At 36.7% G+C, this 17,457-nt stretch overlaps 1 protein-coding gene and 1 non-coding gene across 7 annotated transcripts in view; one reads left to right on the top strand and one right to left on the bottom strand.

The window, feature by feature from the left end:
- The window catches only part of LOC105473089 (WD repeat domain 70), a 388,018-nt gene that overhangs the window by 122,416 nt on the left and 248,145 nt on the right, over positions 1–17,457 (bottom strand). The gene's annotated exons all lie outside the window — the stretch shown is intronic.
- On the top strand, positions 11,108–11,211 carry LOC112425098 (U6 spliceosomal RNA). Its single transcript, XR_003016112.2, has one exon. It is a non-coding gene; the product is annotated as a U6 spliceosomal RNA (small nuclear RNA).

Consider the following 17,457-nt stretch of genomic DNA (forward strand, 5'->3'; position numbering starts at 1 on the left):
TAATAACACATAAAACACATATTATATAGCTATACAAAATATTTTCTTTCTTTATATCCTTATTCTGTAAACGTTTTTCTATTAAAAATTTTTAACTTTTAAAACTCTTTTGTTAAAAACTGAGAGACAAACGCACATGTTAGCCTAGACCTACACAGGGTCAGGATCATCAATATGAGTGTCTTCCACCATAATATATTGTCCCACTGAAAGGTATTCAGAGGTAATAACAGACATGGAATTGTCATCTCCTATGATAACAATGCCTTCTTCTGGAATATTTCCTGAAGAACCTGAGGATGTTTTACAGTCAACTACTTCTTTAAATAAGTAGAAGTAGACTCTAAAATACACTAAAAGTATAGTATAGTAAATACATAAACAGTAAGTCATTTATTATCAAGTATTTTGTACCATGCATAACTGTATCTGCTCTAGTGGCAGCATAATAGGCTTGTTTATACCAGCATCACCACAAACACATGAGTAACACATTGTGCTGTAATGTTAAGATGGCTACGACATCACCAAGTGATATAAATTTTTCAGTTACATAATAATCTTACAGGAGCACCACTGCATACACAGACTGTCATTAACTGAAATGTTGTTATGTGGTACACGACTGTACTTGAGTCTAAACTGACCTCTCTTCTTCAACTTGTATTCCATTTTGATCCTTATTAACTGTAATAGGGGGACCAGGACATTATCTTTGCAGTATGTCCCCTCTGCCTCTACTGGCTCTCCTCCCCACTCACCCGGCTCTGCTGGTACTCTGTGGGAGCACAGATAAGAAGTAGGATTTTTCTATATGAGCCAGATCCTCCAACAGACAATTTCGCCTGTGATAATATATATTCCCTGGAACATGTATTTGGAACAACCTGTAGAGGAGAATGAGCCCTCTAGAGTCACTCCCTTGCTGATGGCCCTTCACTTAGGCTGGATGAATGGGATCCCACACACTGAGAAGCCCTAGAGATGTTGGTTATAAGTACAGACCCTGGAGCCAGACTGCCTAGAGTCAAATCCCAGACCTACCTGCCTCTTACTGTACGTCCTTAGGTAAATTACTGAATCTTAGTTAACTCATCCTTAAAATAGGGATAAAAATACTAATCTCAAATAACTCTAAAATGAGCAAGTACCTTGAAAGCATTAATAACAATTCCTGGTACACAGTGGGTAGACAATGTTAGCAGTTATTAAAATAATTATTATTACTACTATCACTACTGTTGTTATCACCACTATTGTTACTAACAATGAGGTAAATAGCAGTGAGAAGGAGGTGAATTATCTGGTCAGGCTTTATATGTCAAATTACAATAAAGCTAACTGCCTTCATTGGGCAAACTCTGTTGATTTCATTCTATAACATATTAACAAGACTATGAAAGTTGGCAAGATGGCTAACTAGAGACGCCTGGCATTTGTCCCCCCAGACCAAAAAGGACCAAGGCCACAAAGAAACAACTAAGATTTGATTTGAGTGTTGAAGGGAGAGTGCTGGAGTGCAGCAAGGGAGTGAAAATGCATCTGTAATGACAGGAGGGCAGCATGGAAGCACATAGCCTCTATAACCCCATCTCCCCAACCTGGATGAGACCTGCCTGGCGTCGGAAGGAACTTTCCATCATGGGAAAAAGGTAAGCAGAAAATCACCACCAACCCCCATTGCCACCACAAATGCCTACAGTCCTTACAACAGAAGAATCCCATGGTCCTTGCAAGCTCTCAGCTCCATTTGGAGAAATGCCGGGAATTCACGCAGTTTCACTGCTCCAGATTAGGAGCACAAGGTGCACCCTCTCCCCTGTGAGACAAGCTACTGCAGCACAGTGCCATCTTGTGACCTGAGGCACCTCCGGAATGCTCCTTGCTCACGGAGCCAGTAGCCACTGCACTTCTCCAGCACTGGGGTTTCATATTCATTATGCCAAGTCCATACATTATATATGAATGCCACAACCCCAGCTGTACAGAGTATGGGCCCAGGATTGGCTGTGACTATGGTCCTACACAGCAGGTAACCAACTCCTGGGGCCACACTCCCAATTGGACTAAAAGCCTACCAGTCCTGCCTAGGACAAATCCATCCACTGCATGACCTCTGCCATGTGGGAGAGGCCTACAAGTCTGCAAGCAGCTGACATAGCCCTGGGCCAGCGGAGTGGCTAAGTGCCCACACTCAGGGATCCGGAAACAGCCCCACAGTTCCCTCTTCCCTCCCCAGACATGACCTGCCCAACTCCCCTACATCCTCAACAAGCGCCTGAGAAACAATGCTGCAGGCCACCCCTGGTGGAAATATTGCAGACTGATGAAACAGCCATGAGCCTAAATACATGGCTGAGAAACAGTCCTATGAGCCGTCCCCAGCAGACATGCCTTAGTCTAGCCAAGCAACCACAAGCATGCCTGTGTTCCTGGCTAGAGTAACATCCCTGTGGCCACAACCCCAGTGAGCCAGACTCCAAGCTGCTTGACCCACTGTGTGCATGAACAAATGCCCAACCTAAGAGACAGTCCAGTGAGCCCAACCCTGGCAAAGCTGCACTACTGTCACCACAAACTCTCTCAGCCTAGGCCACTGAGAAACTCTCAAATGCCCCCAGTATGGATTACAGTTGAAGAAATTTTATGAAGACTACACTACTGTGTCCACCTAGAACCAAAGCCAATGCACTCCATCAAATCAACAACCCAAGATCTATTCATATGAGTAAGTCTTTCCTTATGACACCTAGTGAATAAAATTGGAAGAGGCGACTGGTCCACCAGATTGATAGAAATTAACACAGAGACACAAGAACAATGAAAAAGCAAGGAAACATGTCACTTCCAAAGGAAAACATAATTCTCCAGTAACAGACCACAATCATAAGGAAATACATGAAATGCCAGAAGAAGAATTCAAAATAATAATCTTAAGGAAACTGAGTGAGATACAAGAGAATACAGATAAACAATTCAACAAAATCAGGAAAACAACTTATGATATAAGTAATAAATTTAACAGAGGTAGATTATCACAAAAAAGAACTAAAAAGAAATCCTAGAGCTGAGAATTAAATGAAGGAAATAGAAAATATAATTGAGAGCTTCAACAACAGACTATACCAAATGGAGAAAAAAATGTGTGAACTCCAAGACAGATCTCTGAAATAACACAAGCAGTGGCAAAAATGAATTGAAAAGGAAAGTCTAAAAGATTTATGAGACACCATTAAGCAAGCAAATATTCACACTGTGGGCATTCCAGAAGGAAAAAAGAAGGGTAAAGGTGAGGAAATCATATTTAATGAAATAACAGCAGAAAATTTCCCAAGTCTTGGGAGAGAGATGGGCATTTAGGTCCAGGGAGATCAAAGAAACCCAAACAGATTCAATCCAAATAGGTCCTCTCTGGAGCCCAACCTGGTCAAATTGTTGTAAGTAAAAGACAAAGAATTCCAAAAGCATTCAAGAGAAAAGACTCAAGTCATAAATAAGGGAATCTCCATTAGGCTAACACAGATATCTCAGCAGAAAGCTTACAGGCCAGGAGAGAATGGGATGATATATTCAAAGTACTGAAAGCGAGGGTGGGGAAACCCTGCTAGCTAAAAGTATTATACTCCACAAAGCTATCCTCCGGAAATGAAGGAGAAATAAAATCTTCCAATAGAGAAGCAAAAACTAAAGGAATTTATCACCACTAGTTCAGTCTTATAAGACATGTTCAAGGGAGTCTTACATCTGGAAGTGAAAAGATAATAACTACCATCATGAAAACATGTATAACTATAAAACTCACTGGTAGAGCTGATACAAAAGGAAGAAGAGAAAATAATCAATCCTTATCACTACAGAAAACCACCTAACCATAAAAATAATAAGTAAGGGAATAAGGAACAAAAGATATGCAAAATAACCAGAAAATCAATAAAATGAAAGGAGTAAGTCCTCAACTATCAATAATCTTGAATGTAAGTGGATTAAATTCCCTCATTTAAAACATATACACTATCTGAACGAATGAAAAATCAAGACCCAAACATATTCTCCCTACAAGAATCTCACCTCAGCTGTAAATACACACTTAGACTGAAAGATATTTCATGCAAATAAAAATCAAGTGAGCAGGAGTAGCTACGCTTATGTCAGGAGACAAAAAAGTACATTATATAATAACAAAAAGATCAATTCAGCAAGAGAATATAACAACTGTAAATACATTTGCATCCAACACAGGAGCACCCAGATATATAAAGCAAACACTATTAGATCTAAAGGGAGAAATGGACTTCAATACATAGTGGGGAACACTTCAATACATACTGGGAAACTTCAACACCCCACTCTCAGCACTGGACAGGTCATGTAGGCAGAAAAATCAACAAAGGAACACAAATTTAAACTGCACCACAGGCCAGAAATGGAGGCTTATGCCTCTAAACCCAACACTTTGAGAGGCCAAGGCAGAGGATCAGTTGAGGCCAGGAATTTGAGACAACCCTGGGCAACATAGTGAAACCCCGTCTCCACAAAAAATAAAAAATAAGCTGGCTGTGGTGTCATGTGCCTATAGTCCTAACTACTAAGGAGGCTGAGGAAGGAGGACTGCTTGAGCCCAGGAATTTGAGGCTGCAGTGAACTATGATCACGCCACTGCACTCCAGCCAAGGTGACAGAGTGAGACCTTGTTTATACACAAACTGTACCATAGACCTAAAAGACATTTATAGAATATTTCACCTAACAATTTCATTCTTTTCAGCCGCACATGGAACTCTCTCCAGGATTGACCATATGTTAGGACACAAAACAAGTCTCAATAAATTTTTAAAAATCGAGATATGAGGTATCTTATCTTGCCACAATGAAATAAAACTAGACATAACAAGAGGAACATTCAAAACTATACAAATACATGGAAACTAAACAAAATGCCTCTAAACAACCAATAGGTTAAACTTGAAATTGAGAATGAAATTTTAAAATTTCTTGAAACAAATGGAAATAGAAACATAATGTACCAAAGCTTATGGCACACAGTAAAAGCAGTATTAAGAGGCAAGTTTATAGTAATAAATGCCTATGCCAAAAAAATAGAAAGACTTCAAATAAAAAAAACTAACAATTCACCTCAAAGAACTAGAAAATGAAGAGACCAAAAAAAAAAAAAAAAAACCAAACCCCAAATTAGTAAAATAAATAAACAGTATCAGAGCATAAATAAACAAAATTGAGACTGAGGCCTGGCGTGGTAGCTCATGCCTGTAATCCTAGGACTTTGGGAGGCCAAGGCAGGAGGATCATTTGAGCTCCCAAGTTTGAGACCAACCTGGGTAACATGGTGAAACTTCATCTCTACAAAAAAATCAAAAATTAGCCAGGCGTGGTGGCACATGCCTGTAGTCCCAGCTACTCAAGTGGCAGAGGCAGGATGATCACCTGAGCCCAGGAAGCTGAGACTACAATAAGCCAAGATCCAGCCACCGCACTCCAGCCTGGACAACAGAGTGAGACCCTGTCTCCAAAAAAAAAAAAAAGACTAAAATAATACAAAAGATCAAACAAAAAGTTAGTTCTTTGAAAAGATAAACAAAATCAACAAACCATTAGTGAAACTTGGAAAGAAAGAAAAAAAAAAGAGACTCAAATTTGAAAAAATCATAAACAGAAGAGGATATGTCACAATGGACACAATAGAAATACAAAGGATTATTAGAGAGTACTATGAACAACAATATGCCAATAAATTTGAAATTTTGGAGGAAATGAATAAATTCCTGGACACATACAATCTATAAAGACTGAACCCGGAAGAAAAATAAAATCTGAAAAGACCAATTACAAGTCATGAGAGAGAATCAGTAGTAAAGTCTTCCAATAACAAAAAAGTCCAGGACCAGATGGCTTTACTGCTGAATTCTACCAAACCTTTAAAGAAGAATTAATACCAATGTTTTCCAAACTATCCCAGAAAATAAAAGAGGAGGGAATTCTTCCTAATTCATTCTATAAGGCCAGCATAACCCTGATACCAAAACTAGATAAGGATACAACAACAACAAGCAGAAAACTACAGCCAGTATCCCTGATGAACACTGTTGCAAAAATCCTCACCAAAATACTAACAAGCCGAGTTCTAACAACACATCAGTAAGAGGATACATCATAATCAAGTGGGGTTTATCTCAGGAATGCAAGGATGTCTTAACATATGCAAATCAATAAACATCACACATATCCACAGAAAGAAGGACAAAAACCGTAAGATGTAGAAATAGCTTTTGATAAAATTCAACATCCCTTCATGATAAAAACTCTTAATAAATTAAGTATAGAAGGAATGTACCTAAACATAATAATGGCCAAATATGACAAACCCACAACTGACATCTTACTGTACAAGAAAAAGCTTTCAGCTAAGAACTGAAACAAGACAAAGATGCCCAATCTCAGTACTCTTATTCAATATACTAATGGAAGTCCTAACCAGAGCAATTAGGCAGCAGATATATAAAAGGCATCCAAATTGGAAAGGGAGAAGTCAAAATGTCCCTGTTTGCAGATGACATGATCTTAATATATGGAAAAACCTAAAGACTTTACTACCAAAAAAACAAAACAAAACAAAAAAAAACCCTTAGAACTGGTAACAGAATTCAGTAAATTTGTAGGGTACAAAATTAAATCAGTAGCATTTTTATACATGAATAATGAACTACTCATCCAACAGGGGATTAACATCCAGAATATACAAAGAACTCAACAGAAAAACCAACAAATAAAAACAAATCCAATTAAAATATGGGCAGGCTGGGCACAGTGGCTCACGCCTGTAATTCCAGCACTTCGGGAGGCTGAGGCAGGCAGATCACCTGAGGTCAGGAGTTCGAGACCAGCCTGGCCAACAAGGTGAAACCACATCTCTACTAAAAATACAAAAAAAACTAGCCAGGCATGGTGGCGGGCACCTGTAATCCCAACTACTCAGGAGGCTGAGGCAGGAGAATTGCTTGAACCCAGGAGGCGAAGGTCGTAGTGAGCTGAGATCACACCGCTGCACTCCAGCCTAAGTGACAGAGCAAGACTCCGTTTCAAGAAAACAATAAAAATAAAAACAACAACAAAAAATGTGGGCAAATGATCTGAACAGATAGAAAATGACATACATATGGTCGACATGTATATGAAAAAATATCACCACCACTAATCATCAGGGAAATGCAAATCAAAACTATAAAAAGATAACATCTCATTCCAGTTAGAATAACTATTATCAAAAAGAAAAAAGTAATAATAAATGCTGACAAGGATGTGGAGAAAAGGGAACTCATACACTACTGGTGGGAATGCAAATTTGTATAACCATTATGGAGAACAGTTCCTCAAAAACTACAAATGGAACTACCAGATGATACAGCAAGGCTCCTACTAAGTATACATTTTCTGGGGCTCAGAAAACAATATCCCAAAATGAAAGTATCAGAAGCAGCCTTGAAGCAAACATTTTTCTCTTTCTCCCACCCTCCTGTCTCTCTGTCCCATTCTCCCCAGAGGCTAGCCATAGAAACTAGAATCCCTGGCCCCCAAGGTGGATCATAGAAACCAGAACCCCTATTCCTCAAAGCTAGTCATAAATCCTATAAATAGTACTCCAATCTTACCTCTGGTTTTCATTGGAAAAACTGACCACAAAGGAATTATCTGACCTATGTTGCTTGTCTGTAGGTTGTAACAGTCCTGTTCTAGAGAGGGTCTTGTCCCATACCCGGAAGGAAGGAATGCATACTCAGAGAACCCAAAAAGAATCTAGACAGACGGCCCTCCTGAGTTTCCCCAGTCTATTAGTATTAGATCACCCGTTTTTGTCCAATCATATTTCTACATGACTGTCCATACTTTGTTGAACCTTTTCCCTGTATCTTTTGATAATTTCCCCTGTATCTTTTGATCTTCATTCCAAAGTCTTCTGTGTATATACAATGAATAAATCTGTATGCCTTTTCTCTAATTAATCTGCGTTTTGAGAGTTGATTTTTCAGCAAAACATCAGGGAACCAAGGGAAAGCTCTCCCTTATCCCCTACAGTATCTAAAGTAAGGAAAATCAGTATGTCAAAAAGATACCTGCACTCCCATGTTTATTGCTGCCCTATATCACAATAGCCAAGATATAGAATCAACCTAGGTGTCCAATAATAAATAGATGAAGAAAATGTGATATAGATGCACTATGGAATACTATTCGGTCATAAAAGAGAATGAAATCCTGCCATTCACAGTAACATGGATGGAAGTGGAAGATAAGTGAAATAAGCTGCAAACAGAAAGTTAAACACCCCATGTTCTTATTCATGTGAGAGAAAAATAGTTGATCTCATAGAAGTAAAAAGTAAAACAGAATACTAGAGGCTGAAAAGAGTAGAGGGAAGGGAGGGTTAGGAAGAGATTTGTTAACAGATGCACAAAATTGGAGCTAGATAGGAGAAATAAGTTCTAGTGTTCTGTCCCACAGCAGAATGACTACAGTTAACAATAAATATTATATACTTTCAAATAGCTGGAATGAGGATATTGAAAATTCCCAACACAAAGAAATAATAAATGTTTGAGATGATGGATGTTACTTACCATGATTTGATCACTATACATCATATGTATCAAATATATCAATATAACAGTGAAGTGACAGAAAGGATGAAGTCATCACTATGTATGCCATGGATATGTACAATTATTACTTGTCAATTAAAAAATTAATTTTAAAACGGCCATGAATATGAATAACTGAATAAATAAATGTACACTTAACTGACCTTCAACCAAGTACCAGGGACTGTGCTGTGTACTTACACAAAGGTTATCTTATTTGAACTTTATAACTAGGTAAAGATTAAGTTTAGTGTTCAGATGAGGAAACTGAAGTTTGTGATGCAAAATACTATTTTTATCATACCAGAACCACCCCTGGAGAACCTGAAGATCATAAAAAGATAAGCCATATTGTGCTAATCTGGAATATTCATAATAGCTGCTATTAACTTGATCTCTATGAAACAGTATAAAAGTTCCAAATAATTTAAACCAGATAACTTTTAGAACACAATCTACTTGTCTATTTATCAGTTTTATATTCTAAGTGTTAACTGTGCATACATTGATTTTCACAACAAAGATTTATATTATTTGGAAGTAGTATCTGTACCTTTTCTTTAAAATTCTGAAAGCGTCCAGTTTACTACTTGGTAAATAACGGATTTTATATGTTTGAGGATAATAATGAAAACTGCAATCACCAATATTTAGAACACACACTCTGAATTCCAGGAATTCAGTTATAAAGGACTCTGGGAATAATATGCAACCCCTTTAATAGTACAGTGAAGGAAAGGATGAATTCAGCTGTATCAAGACAAATTTTAGATGTTAGTTAAAGGAAATGACACTAAATAGCAGTGAATCTCATAGTGAGAAAGGTATATTTTTGAAATTTCCTTCAATTCTTTCAGTTCGACCAAGCAGAAAGTCTTGATTTAGCATTGATTGGTCTTTAATACCTCCATAACTTTTGCCTATATCCCTTTTTAACATAGAAAAATCTAAGACACAGAAAACTGGTAGATAACAGTATCTAGCTAGTATCTGGCTAATGATTGTTTTATTTTCAGAATTTGCTATGCTCTTTTTAGAGTTACATTGCTTTTTTACATTTTCGATAGTGTTAGAATGTTTCTCTTTTAAATGGGGGAATGAGGAATGATTACTTAAGAGGTATGGGGTGTCTTTTATGGGGTGATGAAACTTTTGAAACTAGAGAATTGGTGGTTGCAACATTGTGAATACACTAAATACCAATGATTGTTTGCTTTAAATGATTAATGTCTAAAGTTAATCTCAAATTTTTTAATTATTTGGAATAAATAAATCCATTTCTAACAATTTAAAAAACAATGTGGTGATGTATACATATGACAAAAATTATAAAAGTATGCAAATAAGTGAATTTGGGGAAATAGACTTACCTCGAGAAATTGGACTGGAATGGTATAGATGAGATGTCTAGAGGTAGACTGTAAGAAGCTGATGGGTAGAGCCTTGCAAACTAATTTTGGTAGCTTTTCAAGATATCTGGTAAATTTTAGCCTCAGGTGATTTCTAGTGGCATACCAGATGTCTTCAAGGGCTTAGGCAAAAATCCTGAGGCAAATAAAACATCTTCCATATCCATCTGCTTTCTGTCCTAAATCTCTGCAGCCCCTCTTCCTCTCCATCACCATTCAAGTGTACCCTGTGTTCATGATGACCTCTGCTCATTCAACACCCTAAATCATTTTTTCTGTTTTCAATTCTTTAGTCCAACTTCTGTTTTCAAAGTGTAGGCTTTAGCTATGTTTGAAAAGGGTTAATATTAGCCTTGCCTATCTCACAAGGCTTCTGAAAAGATCAAATTATATTTGAGGCATGCTTTAGAAGTGGTTTTCAAATTCTGAATTCTTACTCATTAGTGGGTCCTAATATCAATGTAATAGGTTATGATCAGTACTTTAAATATGGAACAAATCGGGATACAAAAAAATGGAGTGCACACTGCAATAGGAATTGCTATGGTTAACTCCTTTTTCAGTTTCATATATGCCTGTGTGTCTGTGCAAAGATATGTGTATAGTCAGTCACAATATAAAATGCTAATTTTCTGCGATTAAAAAAATACAGCTTTATAAGACAAGTATAATAGGTCTTTTCTGCTATATTTTCAAATAGAAAGCATATAAAAACTGTTTTTCAGAATAAAACAGGGTTACTACCTGACAAATGCAGTGATTGGCTCCTTAGCCACCTGCCCCATGAGCATCAATGCAGCATCAGTGTTTACTACCCAGGTTAAAACCTTGATGGCAAAAAACAACAAAGCAGCAAAAAAACAAAACAAACAAAAACCGACTACTCAGTGAAAACACCACTCAATGAGAATAGTCCTTTCTGTAATTATAAAAAATTGGGGAAGTAACTTTAAAATTATATCTGAATTAATATTTGATCCTTGCATAACTTTGTAGGCTAAAGCTGAAAGCCATAAAAACTGATAAAGAACAAAACTGGTAAACATTGTGTTCACGGCAGCATATATACTATAATTAGAATGATACAGAGAAGATTACCATGGCCCCTGCGCAAGGATGACATGCAAATTTGTGAAGCATTCCACATTTTTAAGATAGTTTTGTATCATTTTGCGGACTATTACCGGTTTAAATCTCTGCTTAAAAACACACACACACACACACACACACACACACACACACACACACACACACACAAAACCTGGTAAATATTTTAAAATACTCTAAAAGGTTGAGGTTTAACAGAATCTTGCAAAGCTCTTTATTTTGGAACTAACATATTATAATAAACATTTCTGAACAGTTTTAAGAAATTTGATAAATTACTATGGCTTGGGTAATTAGTAGAAGAAAAAACAAAACAAAACAAAACAAAACAGGAGGACTCACTGCAGCACCAAGAGCTCTGGAGTGCAAATCATCACTGGTTGCATCACTTCTCCAGTTGCAATGAATCAAAGAGTAGGTTAAAAGAGAATGCACACAGACCAGAGAACTGTTTCACATTTTTGGCTCAGACTTTACTTTGTGTATATAAAAAGCCCTACTAGTGGCTCTATTAAGTGAACATTTAACATTTACTATTTTGTTTATAATAGTTAAAACAGTAATGTTTGGCCTTGTCCGCTTGCAAAATAAATCATAGCTGTCCTGATGCTGAGAAACATGGCTCAGGAAATATCTCTACTAGAGAGAGGCATCCCTTATATAGGCTTTTTAGAGACTATGGTCATCCTGCAGAGAGTCTGACCATTTTAGATGACATAGCCCTATCTAGATAACCATAGAGGACTAATTGTGCTTTGTAACATGCCAAAAGTTTTTTTGTTTTTTGTTTGTGTTTGTTTGTTTAAGAATTAGGGAGCATTTACTCCACATTGCCAAATGATACCAGATAATAATAAAAATAAAATTAACTGATCAAAATTAGCTAGAATAACACAAATTCAAAACATTCTTCCCCTATTTCATGCAACCCAAATTCTTCACTCTCAAAGAGCCCATTAACCATTAAAGAATAAGGCACCATGACAAGGAATGAGCAAATGTGTTTTATGAAATCATTTTCCAAATTAAATTATCTATTGCCCAGCTCTTTTTTTTTAAAGGCATAATTTAAAACACTGTAAAAAATGAGTCTACATTATCCATTTGCTAGCTCTGGCTTCAAAAAATCTTCAGAATCCAAACATTACCTTCACCACTAAAACCCTTGTCCAGGAATTTACCTTTATGCCTAAAATAGGCCCTCATCTGTCACCCTGCTTCCACCATTCTCTCCCTGTAGTTATTCTCCATGCAGAACAGCCAGAATGATTCTTTTAAAAATGTAACTTGAATAATGCCAATCCTCTCCTAACATCCATATAATGGCTTCTCATTACCCTCAGAAGAGTATCCAAACGCTACATAGCCAAAACAGCCCTATTTGATCTGATATATCCACCCACCTCAACCTTTTCCCACTTCCTCCTTCACTTTTCCCTATGTGAAGGCTGAGGCTGGTGGATCACTTGAGGTCAGGAGTTCGAGACCAGCCTGGCCAACATGATGAAACCCCATCTCTACTAAAACTATGAAAATTAGCCAGGCTTGGTGGTGGGCACCTGGTAATCCCAGCTCCTTGGGAGGCTGAGGCAGGAGAATCACTTGAACCCCAGAGGCGGAGGTTGCAGTGAGCCGAAATTAAGTCACTACACTCCAGCCTGGGCAACACAGCAGGACTCAGTCTCAAAACAAACAAACAAACAAACAAATAAAATCTTACTTTTTTAAATAAATTTTTTTAAATAATTTTTTTTTAATTTTGACCTTTATATTTTGACTACATTCACGTCACTAGTGACAAAGTGAAATTACATCCTTCTCTTGAATCTGCTTATTCAATATAATGAAAATATAAGATTATATTAACTGCTTGCTTATATTTACACATTTGACTCTATAACAGCATCTCTTATGGATATATTTTAAACTGAAGTTTTTGGTTCATGATTGATTTCCATTTTTTCTGTCCTAAATATCAATACACATCCATAAATATTCATATGTTTTCTATTCTGCCATGTTTAGCAGAAAATTTTAATTCTTCCAACTTTATCTGTGAGCTCCAATGTTTTCAGAAGACTTTTAAAAATCTTTATAAGTAAATACTTATGTTAATTCAATTTTTCTTCTGGCTTTCTCAAGCAACTTTGATCAATATGTAATCAGATTAATCTACAAAGTTTTATACATAATGTTTTCATCAGTTACATTTTTCCCTTCTATATGTTAATATCTATGCATCTAGGCAGTGTATATGTTTTACCTTTTAAGTATACTGCACAAGGTCTATATTTTAAAATTAGACTATGAAAGCCAGGATTTCTGAGGATACAATTTAAGTATCTACAGTGCAGGTAAATAAAGCTCTTGAGATTTAATTCAACAAATACTTATCAAGTCCCTGCTACGCATGGTTTACATACCAACAGATCCAAAGGTAAGGAAGAAAAAATTCTCACCCCCAAAGAGCTCGTAACAGTGACATATAAACTTTTGTGTCCTTAGCCAACTTAGGCAAGGCACAGATTGCCTACTTCACCCATTCCCATATTCCAGTGGCAAGAGAACTCAGGACTAAAAGTTCCACTGTACATGAAATATTGAAAAAAATTATAATCCATTTTAATAAGAATATAGATCACCCACTTTTTAAACATCTTTATCAAATTATAATTTAAGACCATAAAATTCACCCATTTTAAGTGTGCAACTGAATGATTTTTAGTTAATTTACAGAGTTGTACAACCATCACCACAATCTTGTTTTAGAATATTCCCAACAGGGTCATTTATTTTTGAACCATATAGCAGTGAAATTTTGGAGCGCATATACTAGAGTCAGAGTTCCTGGCTCCAAAACTTACTAGATGCATGACCTTGGGTGAGTTGTTAAACCCTTCACTGCTGTACTTCAGTTTTCTCACCTAAAATACGTAGTTAATGGTAGTACTTAATTCACAATATTGTTCTTAGGGTTAAACGAATTAAAACATATACAAAGCACTTGAAACGGTCCCTGGAACAAATTAAGTGCTCAGTAAGTATCGCTTATTGTTAAAACTATATGCTTTAAAATCTAATTATTGGAAAACAACAGGCTAAAAGTACTACTGATGCAAATAGGTAGTATTTAGCCTATCTATTTATAGCCTACATCTGACGGCTAAAGCAAACAAACAACTTATACAATGCACTTATTTGATAGTAAGTTTAAGGAACAATAATTTAAAATTTAAAAACAACAATAAAGCAATTGAAAACCAAACCCATTTAACATAAAACCTATAATGCTCTGATAGCATTCACTCATTTATTCAACAAATATTTATTAATATGTCATGCTCATCTTGGACACAGAGAAACAGCAAATAAGACAAAAAGTCCCTGGCCATATTAATCTTAAAGAGAAACAAAATAAACAACCAGGCAAACTAAAAATAAAACAAAATATTTTCAGGGTTAATATCCCTAGATATGTAATCTTCTAGTCCCTAACAGAGCATCATAGAGGGAATGGCATGTGATTGGGCCTTCTTCAATGGATGTTGGATAGTGGATGGTGGCTATTTCTACCAGCAGTGGGGGGCTTGTGGGAGAGGCATATAGGATGGAGTGTTTAGTATAGGAGAAGGCACCAAGGCAGTAAATCAGACGGTAATCATAAGGGAACAAAGTATAATCTAGTCTGAGTAAAAAGTTTTTTTATTTAGGCTGGGTGCAGTGGCTCCCATCTGTAATCTCAGCGCTTTGGGAAGCTGAGGTGGGTAGATCACTTGAGGTCAGGAGTTTGAGACCAGCCTGGTCAACATGGCGAAAACCCATCTCTACAAAAATTAGCTGGGCATGGTGGAGAGCGACTGTAGTCCCAGCTACTCTGCAGGCTGAGGTGGGAGAATCACTTGAATCTGGGAGGTAGAGGCTGCAGTAAGCCAAGATTGCACTACTGCACTCCAGCCTGGGTGAGTGAGACCCTGTGTTTAAAAAAAAAAAAAAAAAAAAAAAAAAAACAAGTGTTTTGATTTATGGAGAAAGTTATGAAAAATACTCAAAGGGTGGAAAAAAGTATAAACTGAAAGGCTGGAAGTGTCAGTCTGAGAAAATTTGAACTTTATTCAGCATATGACAAGTACTGAAGTAGTAAGTGTTGCGTTTAACGTGATTTAAACCAGGGCTAGGTTTATCAGAACACAGACAGAGAAAGGTGAGGATATCCAGCATCACAAGTTAAAGATGATGAAGGTATGAAGTAGAATGAAAGTGAGAGATGAAATTGAGGGAGTGGATGTGAGAAACACTAAAACACAGAACTGATAAGACTGACAACTGGTTACAGGAGGTAAAGAATATTCTGAAGTTCTAAATGGAAAAATAATAAAAATAGCAAAGTCAAAAGAAAGAATGAGTTCTAAAAGAAACAGGTTGTGTTTTGGGTATATTGAGCTTAAGTTCTGGCATATAATCCTGGTGAGCTGTTCCACATGTAGCTGAACGTATGTCTGGAATGAATAATGCTTAGGACAGAGTTAAGAAGATTTGGTGAGCAGTCACTGAAAGTAATATTACTGAACTTAAAATATTTCATCACCTCAACAGAAAAATGAGAAAGACAACATCCCTTTGCGCTAATACAGAATCTAAGGTCTTACATTTAAGCAACTGTCTTACCAACATCCCAAATTACATGGTCCTATTATTCTTGTGTCACGTGTTTCCTATTGTATTCCCTGTGAGTAAAATCTTCTCTATATTCCTGGTGTCCTGAAATTTCATGACGCATGGCTTGGTGTGCGTCTTTTTCATTCTTTCCAGATGAGTCCTTCCTCTCTGGAAAGTCATGTTTTTCAGTTCTGAGACCTCTTTATTTTTAGTAACTCTTTCTTACCTAATTCCATCCTTCCTCTCCTGTATTTTCATTAGAACTTTCTAGTCAAATACTAGACCCTGAATTGACACTGCAAGTTTCCTATCTTCTTTCTATCACTGTCTTTTATTCTACTTTCTAGGTTTCCTCGACTATATTTATATATACTCTCCAGGAGATTTTAATATTCCTAGGGATTCCTTCCCTTATACTCCAATCAAATATTTATTTTGCAAGAGATCTTCCTTAATCTCTTAACATTCAGATTTTTTGGTAGCAATCTGCTTTAGTTTCTTGGTTGTACTAGTCTCTATTTCCTCTCTGAGAATATCAATTATAGGGGTTTTTTCCTTGAAAATTTCTTCAGTTTTCTACATTATCTCTCTCTCCTCTGACTTACTTATTCTGTTTAGTATAAGTTTCTGTATTTCATGTTAGAGGATTTCCCCAAATGTCTGGTGATCCCATGTCTACCATTAATTACGGAAGAGAAAAGCACTAAAAGCCAAATTAGAAACTCTACGTTAGGGGTCAAATTCTTTTTCTGTAAGGGACCACCTAGTAAGTATCTTTGGCTTTGAGGATCATATCCTCTGTTGCAGCTACTCAACTCTGCTAATATGATACAAAAGCAGTCACAGATTATATACAAATGAATGAGCAAGGCTGTTACAATAAAATGTATGGACACTGAAATTTGAATTTCATGTAATTTTCATGTGTCACAAAATATTTTTATTTTGATTTTCTGAATCCATTATGATAGGCTGAGTAACACTCCCAAAGATTTCCACATTTGAGTCCCTGGAACCTGTTAATATATTACCTTATGTGGCAAAGGGAAATTAAGGTTTCAGACTGATTTAATGTTGCTAATCAGCTGACCTTAAAATAGGGAGATTATCCTAGATTATCTGAGTAGGCAAGATGTAATCACAAGGGTCTTTAAAAAGTGGCAGAGGAAAGGAGAACAGAAGGTCGCAGTGTTATGACGTAAGAAGGACTCAACAACGTTGCTGGCCTTGATGATGAAGGAAGCGTGCCAGGAGCCAAGATATAAGGGTGGCCTCTAGAAACTGGAAAAGCAAGGAAACATTCTCCCTGGAGCCTCCTGAAAGGAACAATGTCCTGCTAACACCTTGATTTTAGTCCAATGAGACTTTAGCCTATAGAATTGTAAGATAATACATTTCTGTTATTTTAGCCACTAAATTTGTGGTAGTTTGTTGCAGCAGCCATAGAAAAATAATATAACCATCTAAAAATGTAAAAACCATTCTTAGCTTGCCATACAAAAACAGGTAGTGGGCTAGATTTGGTACATGGCCATAGTTTTTCTGACCCTTAATACAGACTCTTAAGCCAGACTGCCTGGGATTGAACCTCAGTTATACCACATACTAACTGTAGTTTTTAGTAGGCAAGTCAA

The sequence above is a fragment of the Macaca nemestrina genome, chromosome 6 (assembly GCF_043159975.1).
Source record: "Macaca nemestrina isolate mMacNem1 chromosome 6, mMacNem.hap1, whole genome shotgun sequence".
In the NCBI taxonomy this organism is placed as follows: domain Eukaryota; kingdom Metazoa; phylum Chordata; class Mammalia; order Primates; family Cercopithecidae; genus Macaca; species Macaca nemestrina.